Source organism: Muntiacus reevesi, chromosome 1, assembly GCF_963930625.1.
Source record: "Muntiacus reevesi chromosome 1, mMunRee1.1, whole genome shotgun sequence".
Lineage (NCBI taxonomy): Eukaryota > Metazoa > Chordata > Mammalia > Artiodactyla > Cervidae > Muntiacus > Muntiacus reevesi.
This window is the reverse complement of record NC_089249.1, coordinates 42788882-42802932: the sequence shown is the minus strand read 5'-3', so window position 1 is coordinate 42802932 and position 14051 is coordinate 42788882. Positions and strand designations below refer to the sequence as shown.

Genomic DNA, 14051 nt, shown 5'->3' with positions numbered 1-14051 from the left:
CAGTATTTTTGCCTGGGAAATCCCATGGACACAGGAGTCTAGTGGGCTATAGTCCTTGGGATCAGACATGACTTAGTAACTAAACAACAACAGTCTTTGCACATGCTATATTTTCTGTGAAATACTGTCTATCCTGACTCCACACTAGTTTCTGCCTGGGAAACTCTTACTCATGCTTCAAGATACAGCTTAGATGTTATCTTCTCAGTGAAGTCTTCCTTGATTCCCTCTGAGAGAAATACTTAAGAACTGTGGTTTTTATGAGACTGATGCGCTGCCTACTGCGCTAAGGAGGCAACTGTAGAACTGTGGTTTTTAAAAGCCCATAATGTAGAATTTTCCATCTTAGGATTTCCTTGGTGGTCCAGTGGTTAAGACCCTGCACTCCCAATGCAGGGGGCCCAGGTTCGATCCCTGGTTCGGAAACTAGATCCCACATGCCACAACTAAGACTTGGCTCAGCCAAGTAAATAAAAATTTTTTTTAATTTTTTTGATTTACCATCTTGTCCATTTTCTTTGTTTTTCAAGGAGTGCTTAATTACAAAGTAGATAACATATGTTTATCTAGCATGTGTTTTTATTGTGATCTTATTTGCATTTTACAAAAATAATTCTTGTGGCAATGCAAAGGATGGTTTGGAAAAGGGGTCCGAGGAGCAGACTCACTCATCTAGACATTAAAACAAGGACATTCACTGAGGAACACAGGGTGCACAGGGTCAGGGCTGGCGTTGGCAGACACACCATGGGTTAATGGTGTCACTCTAAGACCCAGCTCTTTTCTACCACCACTGGCTGCTTTCCCAGGTCACTTGCCCCGGAAATGTCTGCCCTGGAATGGCCCTCAGAGCAATCATCTCTTTCCAGGGGCGATCACTGAGTGTTTAGGACAGTTCTGGACTATGCCAGTTCCAGAGAAAGCAGAGGACTATATTACTAAAAGGCATCTTAGAATCTAATCCAGTGCTTACTTGAGGAAATTTAGGTCCAGAGAAGTAGTAAATCACCCAAGGCCAAGACAGCTAATCACTGAAGTCAGGACTCAAACCTGTCCCAGGACTCTGGGGTCCCTAGTCTGTCACACAGCAGAATAAAGACAGAACCAAAACTCCAAGTCCCTGCTTCCCACTTCTGCTGGTTTTCTCTGACTGGGTCACACCGAAATTCACTAACAGTGATGTGTGTAAGATCCCCTGTGGATCCTGTTGGGTATGGAGCTGTCACAATGGTTGAGGCACCGCACCAAGCTGTGAAATGCGCAAACGAAATACAGTCCTTCTCTGTGGGTGTCCATTCACATGGGCAGTTCTGGCAGGACTCTGCTTTGTTCTTTTCTGCACAACATGAGAGGAGGCCCAAAAATTTGTGGACAAGCCTTGGTGAACACAGCACCAATCATGGTGGGAGAAAACAAAGTAGCAAGAGAAAAAAAAAATGAGTGTGTGATTTTCAGAGAGGCTGACTTGGAGAAAGGAAATTCAGTAGCAGACAAGTGTGATTGTGATTTAATACCTTAAACAAATGGGATGTGGCCTTTCTCACACAGAATTAGGTAGACAGCCAATGTGGAGTGTGAGATGTGATAGCCCTGACCAAAATCACATTCTTATCACAACTCCAAACTTGCCAAAATTTACATACATGATAGTTTTTTGTATGGTAAACCATTATCCCTAGAATCTCTGACCTTTCCTTTCCATCCCTATTTAATTGATGTGTTGTGTTAGTTAATTCATTAATATTAATTATTGTTTTGCCCGGTAATAAGTAGATGTTGTGTGTTTAAGATGAATGACCGTAATTGCCAAGATTGTTTTAAGCATTTTACCACAAACTTTATCTCCCTTGATTCTCAAATCAGCCCTTGTACATAGAATACATCTTCATTTTAGGACGAGAAAACAAAGGCTCAGAGAGGTTAAGGGGAAAACCACAAGTCACACAGCCAGGAAATGGCAAAACAGTGAGTTTAATCTATATCTTCTGATCTTTTTCTTTTAACTAAGTTTATTTTAATTTTTAACTGAAGGATAATTGCTTTACAGTATTGGTGTGGTTTCTGCCAAACATCTACATGAATCAACCATAGGTATACCTATGTCCCATCCCTCTTGAACATTCTCTCTGGTCTCAAATACCACATTCTTTCCCCTACGTTTGCTCAGTGTACCAGTAGGACTCTCTAAAACAAACAGAGCTCACATCTCAAAAAAAGAGACTAATACAAGACATAATAGAGTAGGAAGTAAATAACAAATCCAGATTTAAAATACTTTTCAGAAAAAAAACTTGCATCAGTAACTGCCTTAATGTGCCTGTGGATTAAGCATTATATCTAGGAAATCCAAACCCATGGCTCTATTTTCTAAACAAAATAATTTTTTTTAAATGTATTGGTTTCAGGTGTACAACATAGTGAATTATTTTTATTCATTGAGAAATGATCACCACGATGAGTCTAGTTACCTCCTATCACCACAGCACCCAAAGTTATTACCGTGTTATTGACTATTCCCTATGCCATTCTTTACATCCCTGTGATAGTTATCTTAAAACTGGAAATGTATACCTCTTAATCCCTTCTCCTATTTCACTTATTCCTCTCCCCGTCTCCCTCATGGTGACCATCTGGTTGTTCTCTGTATCTTTGAGTCTCTTTCTGTGTTGTTGCATTTGTTTATTTGTTTTGTTTTGTAGATTCCACATATAAGTGAAATCATATTTCTCTGACTTGCTTCACTTAACATATATCCTCTAGGTTGATCCATATTGTTACAAATGGCAAGAATATTTTTATGGTTGAGTAATAGTTATCTATCTATATATATTAATGTAGTAAGGCTTCCCAGGTGGCTCAGTAGTAAAGAGTTCACCTGCCAGTGCAGAAGACACAAGAGACGAGAGTTTGATCCCTGGGTGGGGAAGATCCCCTGGAGGAGGAAATGATAACCCACTCCAGTATTCTTGCCTGGAAAATTCCATAGACAGAGAGGACTGGCAGGCTACAGTTCATGGGACTGCAAAGAGTCGGACATGACGGAGTGACTGAGTGCACACACACACACATATATATATGTGTATATATATCATATCTTTATCAATCTGTCAATGATAGGTTGCATCCATACCTTGACTATTTTGAATGACGCTGCAATGAACATTGGACTGCATATATGTTTCTGAATTAGTCTTTTTGTTTCTTCCCGATAAATACCCAAAAGTGGAATTGCTGAATCATATGTAATTCTATTTTTAGTTTTTTGAGAAACCTCCATATTTGTTTTCCATAGTTGCTGCTGTGTTCACATTCCCACTAACAGTGCACAAGGATTCCCTTTTCTCTATATCCTCACCAACACTTGTTATTTTTTGTTTCCAATGATAGCCATTCTGATAGGTTTGAAGTAATGTTGCAGTTGTGACTTGCATTTTCCTGATGATTAATGATGTTGAGCAAATTTTCATATGCTTGTTGACTGTGAGTGAAGTGAAAGTCACTCAGTCGTGTCTGAATCTTTGCGACCCCATGGACTATTCAGTCCTTGAAATTCAGAATACTGGAGTCAGTAGCCTTTTCCTTCTTCAGAGGCTCTTCCCAACCCAGGGATCAAACCCAGATCTCCCACATTGCAGGCGGATTCTTTACCAGCTGAGCCACAAGGGAAGCCCCTGTTGTCTGTGGCTCCATACATTATGATATACCACTCATCATCCATTATTTCATAGGTGTCTCCCAGGAAACACTGGCAGAAGTTTATTTTTTTAATATTTAAATGACTCCAGCAGGTATGTTTCTCCAAATACTCAAAAATTCCATCCATCCTTTGCAAGTAGGCCTGCCTAAAACAAAACTGAAGATTTTCCTAATGAAACACACTTGAATTCAAATCTTTTTTCTATTCTGTTGGTTTTCATATTACCTAGATAAACTTCAACTAAAAATGAAAGAAACAAAAAGTTTGGTATGCACTCATTCTTTAGAAGACAGTGAGGTAATGCCGTTAGAATGACACCCTTCGGACTTCGTTGCCTGAAGGAAGCACAGCATTAACAGGACACCGTGTTAAAGTGCAGGGTCTGGTTCTACGGGATTGGGATGGGGCCCAAGGCTCTGCATTTTAACAGACCTTACATTTGGAGCAGCAAAACCCTGGAAAACACCTGAGCGCTCAGGGTTACACATATTGACAAATGCTGGCTCCCCTCAGTTACCAGTAAAATAAAGTATTAATCAGGCAGGGCTTCTCTGGTGGCTCAATGACAAAGAATCTGCCTCCAATGTGAGAGACCCGGGTTTGATCCCTGGATCGGGAAGATCCCCTGGAGCAGGGACTGGCAACCCACTCCAGTATTCTTGCCCAGAAAATTCCTATGACCGAGGAGCCTGGTGGGCTAAGTACGTGATGTCGCAAAGAGTCAGACACAATTGAGGGACTAACACACAGCACAACAGTTAATCAGGTAAAGTCGAGTTGTTTGCTCACCACCATAAAGGACATACATAACTAGCTAGATTAAGTCCTAGTAGCAGCTCAAAGCCAGGGGCAAAGTCCAGATACTTATGACATTTTGAGGGTTTTGTTTAAGGTGAGTCTTTCAATATGAAGACTTGATAACAATTTGCAAAGATTATGAAATAGTAATAATTAAAGATTGGTGGATGGCAAAGGTTTCCAGAGAGTCTTGGGGAGTAAAAAGGTGTTTGATGCCACCTACTGGGAAGAAGTCTGATTTTGCAGGAGTCTCCTAGAACAGCAAAGTTGTGGTGAAGACAATAATAAATAATACATAGTAAATAATACAAGGAGGAGAAGGGGACGACAGAGGATGAGATGGTTGGATGGCATCACCGACTCAATGGACATGAGTTTGAGTAAGCTCCGGGAGTTGGTGATGGACAGGGAAGCCTGCCATTCTGCAGTCCTTGTACGCAAAGAGTCAGACACGACTGAGCGACTGAACTGAACTAACACAAATATTAAAGCCTTATTAATAATAAACTGTGTGGGTATAAGTGGTTTTGATTTCTAATAGAGATGTGCACTTGGTGTATTATGATACACAGTATCCACAGTTTCCTGCAAGGAGTCAGGCTGGGCCTAAAGGAAGCAGGGAGGAACTCCATGGATCAGAGAGAGCCACCTTCTGGCTCTTATGGGTGTGTAAAAACAATCTATGAGTGCAATGATTGATTTTAACAGAATGACTAGGCTGCCACCTATTGATATATTTTTAAACTTTTCAAATGTTTTACAGAAAGCTTACTTTGAGGTAAGACACATGTGTGTGTGCTCAGTCATATCCGACTATTTGCGACCCCATGGACGGTAGTTCACCAGGCTCTTCTGTCCATGAGATCTTCCAGGCAAGAATACTGGAGTGGGTTGCCATTTCCTACTCCAATCATTGCCACTGCTGACCTGAATTAGCCCCAGTCACCCCAGTGGAGGCACAGGATGGTCAGCCCTCCAGTCTGCCCATGCCTTGGTTACTCAGTCACTGTGAAGGACAACTGGCCTCTTTGACTTCAACAACAGAGTTTTGTTTTGTTTTGGTTTTTGAGTACAGTTGTTTTATAATGTTTGTGTTAGTTTCTGTTGTTCAGCAAAGTGAATCAGTTATACAAATACATATAAACAGCAGAGTACTAATTAGGGGATCTGTTTGGCTGGAGTAACAAAGGCTAAATTTAATGATGACTTAAACAAGGCTGATATTTCTTTCTCCCCATTAAAGATCCATGTTGTTTCCTCTGTGAAGTCAACCAGCCCTGGCCCAAACTCCCTCTGTATGTTCACTTTGTAGTCCTCCACAAATAGTGTCCATTTCATGGTCCGAAATGCGACTCCAGTCCCCATCACATTTCCATTCCAGCCCCAGGAGAAAGGTGGGGCTTCCTTTTGTGTGAATAAAATAAACTGTTCTCATTTTTTAATTCCAAATATCCAGACTGGGAGTATTTCTCATCTTTCCCTACTTCCTTTTCTTCGCCATGTAAAATACAGCTGTGGTCTCCATGAAACACTATAGGCAGACATGAATATGTTTTAGTCACATGAAGAGTAATTAGCATATAAACTGACTGTCCCAGGAATGTTTGGGGAAGAATGGGAGAATATAGAATTTCTGTGCTCTGATCAACTTTATTCATTAATTTTTAAATTTAATTTAATTTATTTTTGGCTACCCTGGGTCTTCGTTGCCTCGCATGGGCCTTCTCTGGTTGCAGTGAGCGAGGGCTACTCCGTTGCATTGCGTGGGCTTCTCATTGTGGTGGCTTCTCTTGGTGAGGAGCACAGGCTATGGTGCATGGGCTTCAGTAGTTCCAGCACAAGGACTCAGTAGTTTTGGCACACGGGCTTAGTTCTCCAAGGCGGAATCTTGGAGAACTTGTGGAATCTTCCTGGCCCAGGAATCCAGCCCATGTCCCCTGCATTGGCAGGGAATTCTCATCCACTGTGCCACCAGGAAAGCCTCTATTCATCAATTTTTAAAGTCAAGTTTATTGAGTTCTAATATCTACTGAGTAACATTTACCTTTTTAAAGTATAGAGCTTGATGAGTTTTGACACTTGAATACAGTTGTTTAGTCACCATCACAATGAAGATATAGAAAAATTGGGTCACTCCAAAGAGTTTTCTTATCTTCAAAGTCAATCCCCCCCACTCCCAACTGCTGCTCCCATTAATCTGATTTCTTTTTTTATAGCTTTGCCTTTTCCAGAATGTCATAGGAATTGAAACACATCGTACTTGACTTCTGTGTCTGACTGTTTTCACTTAACAAAATGCTCTCAAGCTTTATTGGCATTGTTGCAGGGATCTGTAGTTGTTGCTTTTTATTACTGAGTAGTGATTCACCTACAATTCACCGTAGGGTTTCACCACAATTTGTTTATCCTTTGATCAGTTGACAGACATTCAGATTGTTCTGGATTTGAGATTACTGTGAAAGAATCTGCTATAAACAGTTTCATGGGGGCCTTGAAGTACATCTATGTTTTATTTCCTCTGGTAGTGGCGTTGACATGAACGGTTTTATGCTCAACTTCCTTTTCCTTTTTATTTATTTTTTTCTTTTTGGCTGCACTGGGTCTTCATTGCGATGCGTGGGCCTTCTCTTTTGCAGAGCGCAGGCTTCAGTAGTTGCAAACTCAGGCTCGGTAGTTGGAGCACCCAGGCTTAGTTGCTCCACGGTGTGTGGAATCTTCCCATACCAGGGATCAAGCCCACGTCCCCTGTACTGGCAGGTGAATTCTCATCCACTGCCCACCAGGAAAGGCCTGTGCTTAACTTTTAAAGTAATAACAAAGCTGTTTTCCAGAGTAGCTCTCCCATTTCATATTCCGCCCAGAAACTCATGACAGCTCCAGTTTTCTCCACTTCCTCAACAGTGCTTGGTATCGTCCACTTAGTCATTGTGGTGAGTGACTCATTTACTGAGTATGTAATGGCATCTCCTTGTGCCTTTAACTTTTACTTCCTTGGTGACTAATAATGCTGAGTGTCTTTTCACGTACCTGTTTATCATCTTTATTCAAGTGTCGGCTCACATTTTTTGCCCATTTTTTAATTGGATTGTCTGTCTTAGTATTGAATTGTAACAGTTCTTCATTTATTGTGGTTAGTATCCCTTTTTTTCATTTATGTTTTACAAATATATTCTCTCAGTCTCTAACTTATCTTTTCATTGTCTCAAACAATGAAAGATGTTTATATTGATGAAGTCTAATTTATCTTATCTTTTTTTTTGTAGTTCATGTTTTTTGTATCCTATTTAAGAATTCAAAGGACTTAAATTCCTGTGCTTGTTAAATAAAACAAAGCTATATTAACCAATATAGTATAATATTGACATAAATGTAAAAATATAGATCGAAGAAACAGAATAAAGTCAATTTGATGCTTGCTGTTATCACACCTAATATATTCATAATTGCTTAGATCTCATGAAGCAATCGGTATTCACATTTCTCCCATTCTCTCAAAATATTTTTTTCCACTGGTTTGTTTGAATTGTAATCAAAATAAGACCCAACTTTGTAATGAACCGATATATCTCCTAAGAATTTTTACCTATGCCCCTCCTTTTCACCAGTTTTTCTCTTACTTCTTTATATCAATAGAAGAAACTGATTATTTGTCATGTAGAATTCCCCCACAGTCTAGCTTTTGCTGAGTTGCATCCCTGCAGTGCCATTTAATGCATTCTTCTGTTCCATTTGCTGTGAACTGGTAGTTATATCCAGGGCTTTGAGTAGATTCCAGGTCAATTTTGTTGTTGTTTTTCCACAAGACTATATCATAAGCAGCAGTGTGTTCTCTCTTCAAGAGGCACTTAATATCTGTTCTTTTCTGTTTCAATATTACCAGTCATTGAGAATCATAACACAGTCCCTTAAGGGTGCACTCTCTTGCCAGTCCCTTCATTGTGCGCACTCACCAGACCAGCACACAGTAATGAGCACCAGACATATAGAAGGGAGTTGGAGACATGAAAATAGGTAACACAGGGATTGGCCCAAAGAAGTTTGCAATCAGCTAGGGAGAAAACTAGGGTGGGAGACATAGGAGAGCTATTACATGCCACAAAAGTACTGAAATTGAAGAATCTCAATATAACTTGAAACCATGGAAGGAGGGCAGTCTTTACCTTGCCACTTATTAGCACAAGAAAGCCTTCAAATGATTTCACATTCATGATGTTTTCCAATAAATTAATAGGACAAAACAGCACCAAGTGTGAGTGATAGTTTCTCAGTCATGCCTGACTCTTTGCAAACCCATGGACAGTAGACTGCCAGGCCCCTCTGTCCATGGAATTCTCCAGGCAAGATTACTGGAGTGGGTAGCCATTTCCTTCTCCAGGGGATCTTCCCGACCTTCCCAATCTTCCCGATCTTCCAGATCTTCCTGATCCTGCATTGCAGGAAAGTCTTTACCATCTGATCCACCAGGGAAGCCTACTATTAAGAGATGTTTCTAAGTATAAAGACAGGTCAACTTAAAAGGTATCAACAGATACATGTTTGACTTTATCTTATGATCTATAGACAATATATTAGAATATGTAATGAATCCATATACCTTTTCCAAAGGAATACCCAAGACAGAAGTAGCAATAAAGTTATAAATGACAGTCATCAATCAGATGAGATAATTTAGATGAAGCTTTTCTCTCTCAAAGAGATGGGGACTGGCAAGTGGTAAGGAAGGAAATACAATGTGCTTTTAACTTTGTATGAAAATGATGTTCAGTCCCAGGTTGCTGAACATAGTTCTGTTTTTGCCAAATAAACCCTCTGCTTCAAATTACTGTCCAAATGTTTTATTAAAACTCCTCTTCTGGCCTTTGTTTTGGAATCTGTTACTTTTGTTGCCACCTCCTGATTGCTGTCCTCTGAAGCCTCTACTTTTTTCCCCTGCTGTCCCCTGGAGCCTCAATTGCCTTTCCGCTGTCCTCAGAAGTTGCGATATCCTTCCCGTGGACCTTCTAGCTCTGGTTGCTCCATGGCTACAGAAAGCTGCCAGCGCCGTGGATCATGCCACTTTTCCTATACTTCTTTTACTGATGCAGTAGGGATATGAAAGCAAGCACCCTGCTTTCCTTTGAGAAAGACTATTCCCTTCACTTTGGAATCAATATCCTCACTCAGCTGCTCTTTAAGTTCTTTCCAAGCATAACTAATGTTTGTCATTTCAATTGAGCACCAAATGAGCCATTAAAACATTTCAGCCCCATATAGTTTGGTTGCAATATGACTTAGTAGAAGAATATGACGAAAAGATAGAGGACTTCCCTGGTGGTATAGTGGGATGAGAATTCTCTGCCAATGCAGGGGACATGGGTTCGATCCCTAGTCCAGGAAGATTCCACATGCTACTGAGCAACTGAAGCCCATGTGCCACAACTACTGAAGCCCATGAGCCTAGAGCCCATGCTTTGCAACAAGAGAAGCCACTGCAGTGAGAAGCAAAGAGTAGCCCCACCTATCCGCAGATAGAGAAAACCTGCTCGCAGCAGCAAAGACCTAGCCCAACCGAAATAATAATAATTAACAAATAAATAAATTATATAAAAAAAGAAAAGATAGGAACAACAAACTTGATATTGTCAGTAATCAACATTATTTTACCTCCTGTACCTGTCTTCTGCACCAACAGCTAATGTAATCCTAGGTTATCTTAGCAGAATTACCATGTCTCTGTATAATGATTTCAGCTCTATTCTGCCCTAGTCAAGCTATTCCATAACTTCAGAAGGGAGATATGTAAAGAATAATACAGTCTGAGGAGAGAAACCTTTGAAGAAAAGCTATGACGAACATAGACGGCGTATTAAGAAACAGAGATATTACTTTGCCAACAAAGATTCATCTAGTCAAAGCTATGGTTTTTCAGTAGTCATGTATGGATGTGAGAGTTGGACCATAAAGAAAGCTGAGCCCCAAAGAATTGATTCTTTTGAACTGTGATGTTGGAGAAGACTCTTGAGAGTCCTTTGGACTGCAAGAAGATGAAACCAGTCCATCCTAAGGGAGATCAGTCCTGAATATTCACTGGAAGGACTGATGTTGAAGCTGAAATTCCAATCCTTTGGCCACCTGATGCGATTAACTGACTCATTAGAAAAGACCCTGATGCTGGGAAAGACTGGAGGTAGGAGGAGAAGGGGACGACAGAGATGAGATGGTTGGATGGCATCACTGACTCAATGGATATGAGTTTGAATAAGCTCTGAGAGTTGGGGATGGAAAGGGAAGCCTGGTGGGCTGCAGTCCATAGGGTTGCAAAGAGTCAGACATGACTGAGCGACTGAACTGAACTGAGGAGAGAAACAGTAATAAAGGCTGGATATGAAATAATTAAGGAATCATCAGATAGACAAGGGATGACAACCCCAGAGAAGCCTTGGTGGCAAAACTCAGCATCTTCCAGCATTTCAAGGGCTCCCATGTAGAAGGTGGATACTACCTTCCCCAGAGCACACATAGACAAAGGGGTGGTTTACAGACAATAAGAGCAGTTTGAGCTGTCAAAATGTGAAGGAGTGGTACAGGGTAATAACTTTCTGTCAATTGGCAGGAACATCACTGAAGGAATGCATCAAATTTAATGTTTGATCAGTCTCTCTCCAATTTTAAGACTGTGAGTTTGAAGCAGCCAAAGACTCAATCATTTTTCTGTTTGCCCCCAGTTGATTTACTGTTGAAATTCTCACCAATGGGACTTCCCTGGTGGTCCAGTGCTTAAGACTCTGCACTTCCAATAAAAGGGGCACAAATTAGATCCCTGGTCAGGGAACTAAGATCCCACATGTAGTGCACTGCAAGTAAAATAAAATATAAATATATAAATATATATATGAAATTCCCACAACAGTAGTTAAGATTTTACTTCAGTCTCCTCAATCACCCAATCTGATCCCTCCTTTACACCCAACAGATAACATCGCTATCTTCTTTTTTTAATTGAGATGTAATTGATGTATAACATTATATTAGTTCTAGGTATGGTCTTCCCAGGTGGTGCTAGTGGTAAAAAATCCACCTGCTAATGGAGGAGACATATAGAGCACAATAATCTGATATGTGTGTATAGCGGATCTCATAGTAGGTCTAGTTAACACGCATTACCACATGTGGTGCAAGTGCTTTTTGTCTTCTGATGAGAACTTTTAAGATTTACCCTCTCAGAAACTTTCCAATATACAGTACACTATTATTAGCTCTAGTCACCAAGCTGTACATTACATTGCTGGTTGTGGTTAGTTGCCAAGTCATGTCCAACTCTTTTGCAACCGCATGGCCTGCAGCCTGCCAGGCTCCTCTGCCCATGGGATTTTCCAGGTAAGAACACTGGAGTGGGTTGCCATACATTATACTCTCAACATTCAGAAAACTAAGATCATGGCATCCGGTCCCATCACTTCATGGCAAATAGATGGGGAAACAATGGAAACAGTGACAGACTTCATTTTGGGGGGCTCCAAAATCAGTGCAGATGGTGACTGCAGCAATGAAATTAAGACACTTGCTCCTTGGAAGAAAAGCTATGACAAACATAGACAGTGTATTAAAAAGCAGAGATATTACTTTGCCAACAAAGGTCTCTCTAGTCAAAGCTATGTTTTTTCCAGTGGTCACGTATGGATGTGAGAGTTGGACCATAAAGAACACTGAGCACTGAAGAATTGGTACTTTTGAACTGTGGTGTTGGAGAAAACTCTTGAGAGTCCCTTAGACTGCAAGGAGATCAAACCAGTCAATCCTAAAGAAATCAGTTCTGAATATTCATTGTAAGGACTGATGCTGAAGCTGAAACCCCAATACTCTGGCCACCTGATGAGAAAAACTGACTCTTTGGAAAAGACCCTGATGGTGGGAAAAACTGAAGGCAGGAGGAGAAGGGGAAGAGAGGATGAGATGGTTGAGTGGGATCATCTACTGGATGGACATGATTTTGAACAAGCTCTGGGAGTTGGTGATGGACAGGGAAGTCTGGTGGGCTGCAGTCCATGGGGTCTCAAAGAGTCAGACACGACTGAGCAACTGAACTGAACTGAACTGATACACCCAGGACTTATTTCTTTTATAACTAGAATTTTGCACATTTTGACCTGCTTTAACAATTTTACTCACCCCACTACCACCCTCACAGGGCAACCACCAATGTGTTCTCTGTTTCTATGAGTTTTTGTTCTTAGATTCCACGTGTAAGTAAAACCATACAGTATTTGTTTCTGTCCGACTTATCTCACTCAGCATAGTGCCCTCAAGGTCCATCCAGCTATCAAAAATGGCAGCACTTCCAAACCTACCTTCTTTCTTGACCACATGCTGCTGTTGCTGCTGCTAAGTCGCTTCAGTCGTGTCCGACTCTGTGCCACCCCATAGATGGCAGCCCACCAGGCTCCCCCGTCCCTGGGATTCACCAGGCAAGAACATTGGAGTGGGTTGTCATTTCCTTCTTCTTGACCACATGCACCCTTCCAATTCCCAGACCCCTAGAAGCCCTTCCCTTCTACCTCAAAACTCCCCCCTGTGTTTGCCCATATTTCCATTCCCTTTTATCTTTTTAAGAACATCTTCAACTGCTTCTGGCTCTTTCCTCTCTTCAGCCTTCCATAGTCTGAGCTTTTCACATATTCCTATTCTATCAAAAATATTCTTCAGAAAGTTCAATCTTGACCTTGCTAATCATCAGGAAGTAATTCAGCCAAAGTAGAACCTCTGTGGCCCTAGCAACACGGGAAAAGGAAGTGATGAATCCTGAGATGAAAGAAGGAAGAGACCGACAGAGGCCAGGTCCACGGTTTCCCAAGTGAAGTCCATGGGCCACTTGCATCAGAAACACCTGGGGGCTGAGAAAAATGTACGGCCTTAAGGCTCACACCAGACCAGTGTATCTAGAATTTCAGATTCTTCCCAACCCAGGGATTGATCCCAGGTCTCCGGCATTGCAGGGAATTCTTTAGCGGCTGAGCTACCAGGGAAGCCCATAGAATTTGAGAACATTAATAAAATTTATTTTACTAAGTTCAATAAATTTTGTTTTACTAAATTTAGAAAATTTTATTTTATTAAATTTAATAAATTTTATTTATTAAAGTAAAATCAGTATTTTAATCATGTATTTTAGTTGATATTTACATAGGAAATCTGAGAAGCACTGGGCTACATCATGAAGATTTGGCCAGAGGGTGAACACTGAAGCTGGCTTCACATCCATTTGCCATTTTATCATAGTTTGTTGTTGCTACTGTCTTTTGTTTTGAATGCTTCCTTGTTCGGGACATGACAAGGTGTTCTAGGTTCATCTTGTACTTTCTCTACTCAGCCCAATTTGGCTAATACTTCAAGGAGTTCTGGTGTCTTTTACTGGAAAATGGCCATTAGAAATGAATATCTGGACTTGAGATGAACTCTTTGCTACTGGGTTGTCGCTGCTCTCAAGCCTTTTCAGAGCTAAGGAACACAAACAATACACATATACATGAAATCATACACGCGATCGCAGTCATATCTATGTCCATACCTGTCTAAACCG

General features: G+C 40.8%; 1 non-coding gene across 1 annotated transcript; it reads left to right on the top strand.

Moving 5' to 3' along the window:
* The first annotated feature begins 353 nt into the window (after positions 1-353).
* Positions 354-426, top strand: TRNAG-CCC (transfer RNA glycine (anticodon CCC)). The gene has a single exon. It is a non-coding gene; the product is annotated as a tRNA-Gly (tRNA).
* The last annotated feature ends 13625 nt before the right edge of the window (positions 427-14051 follow it).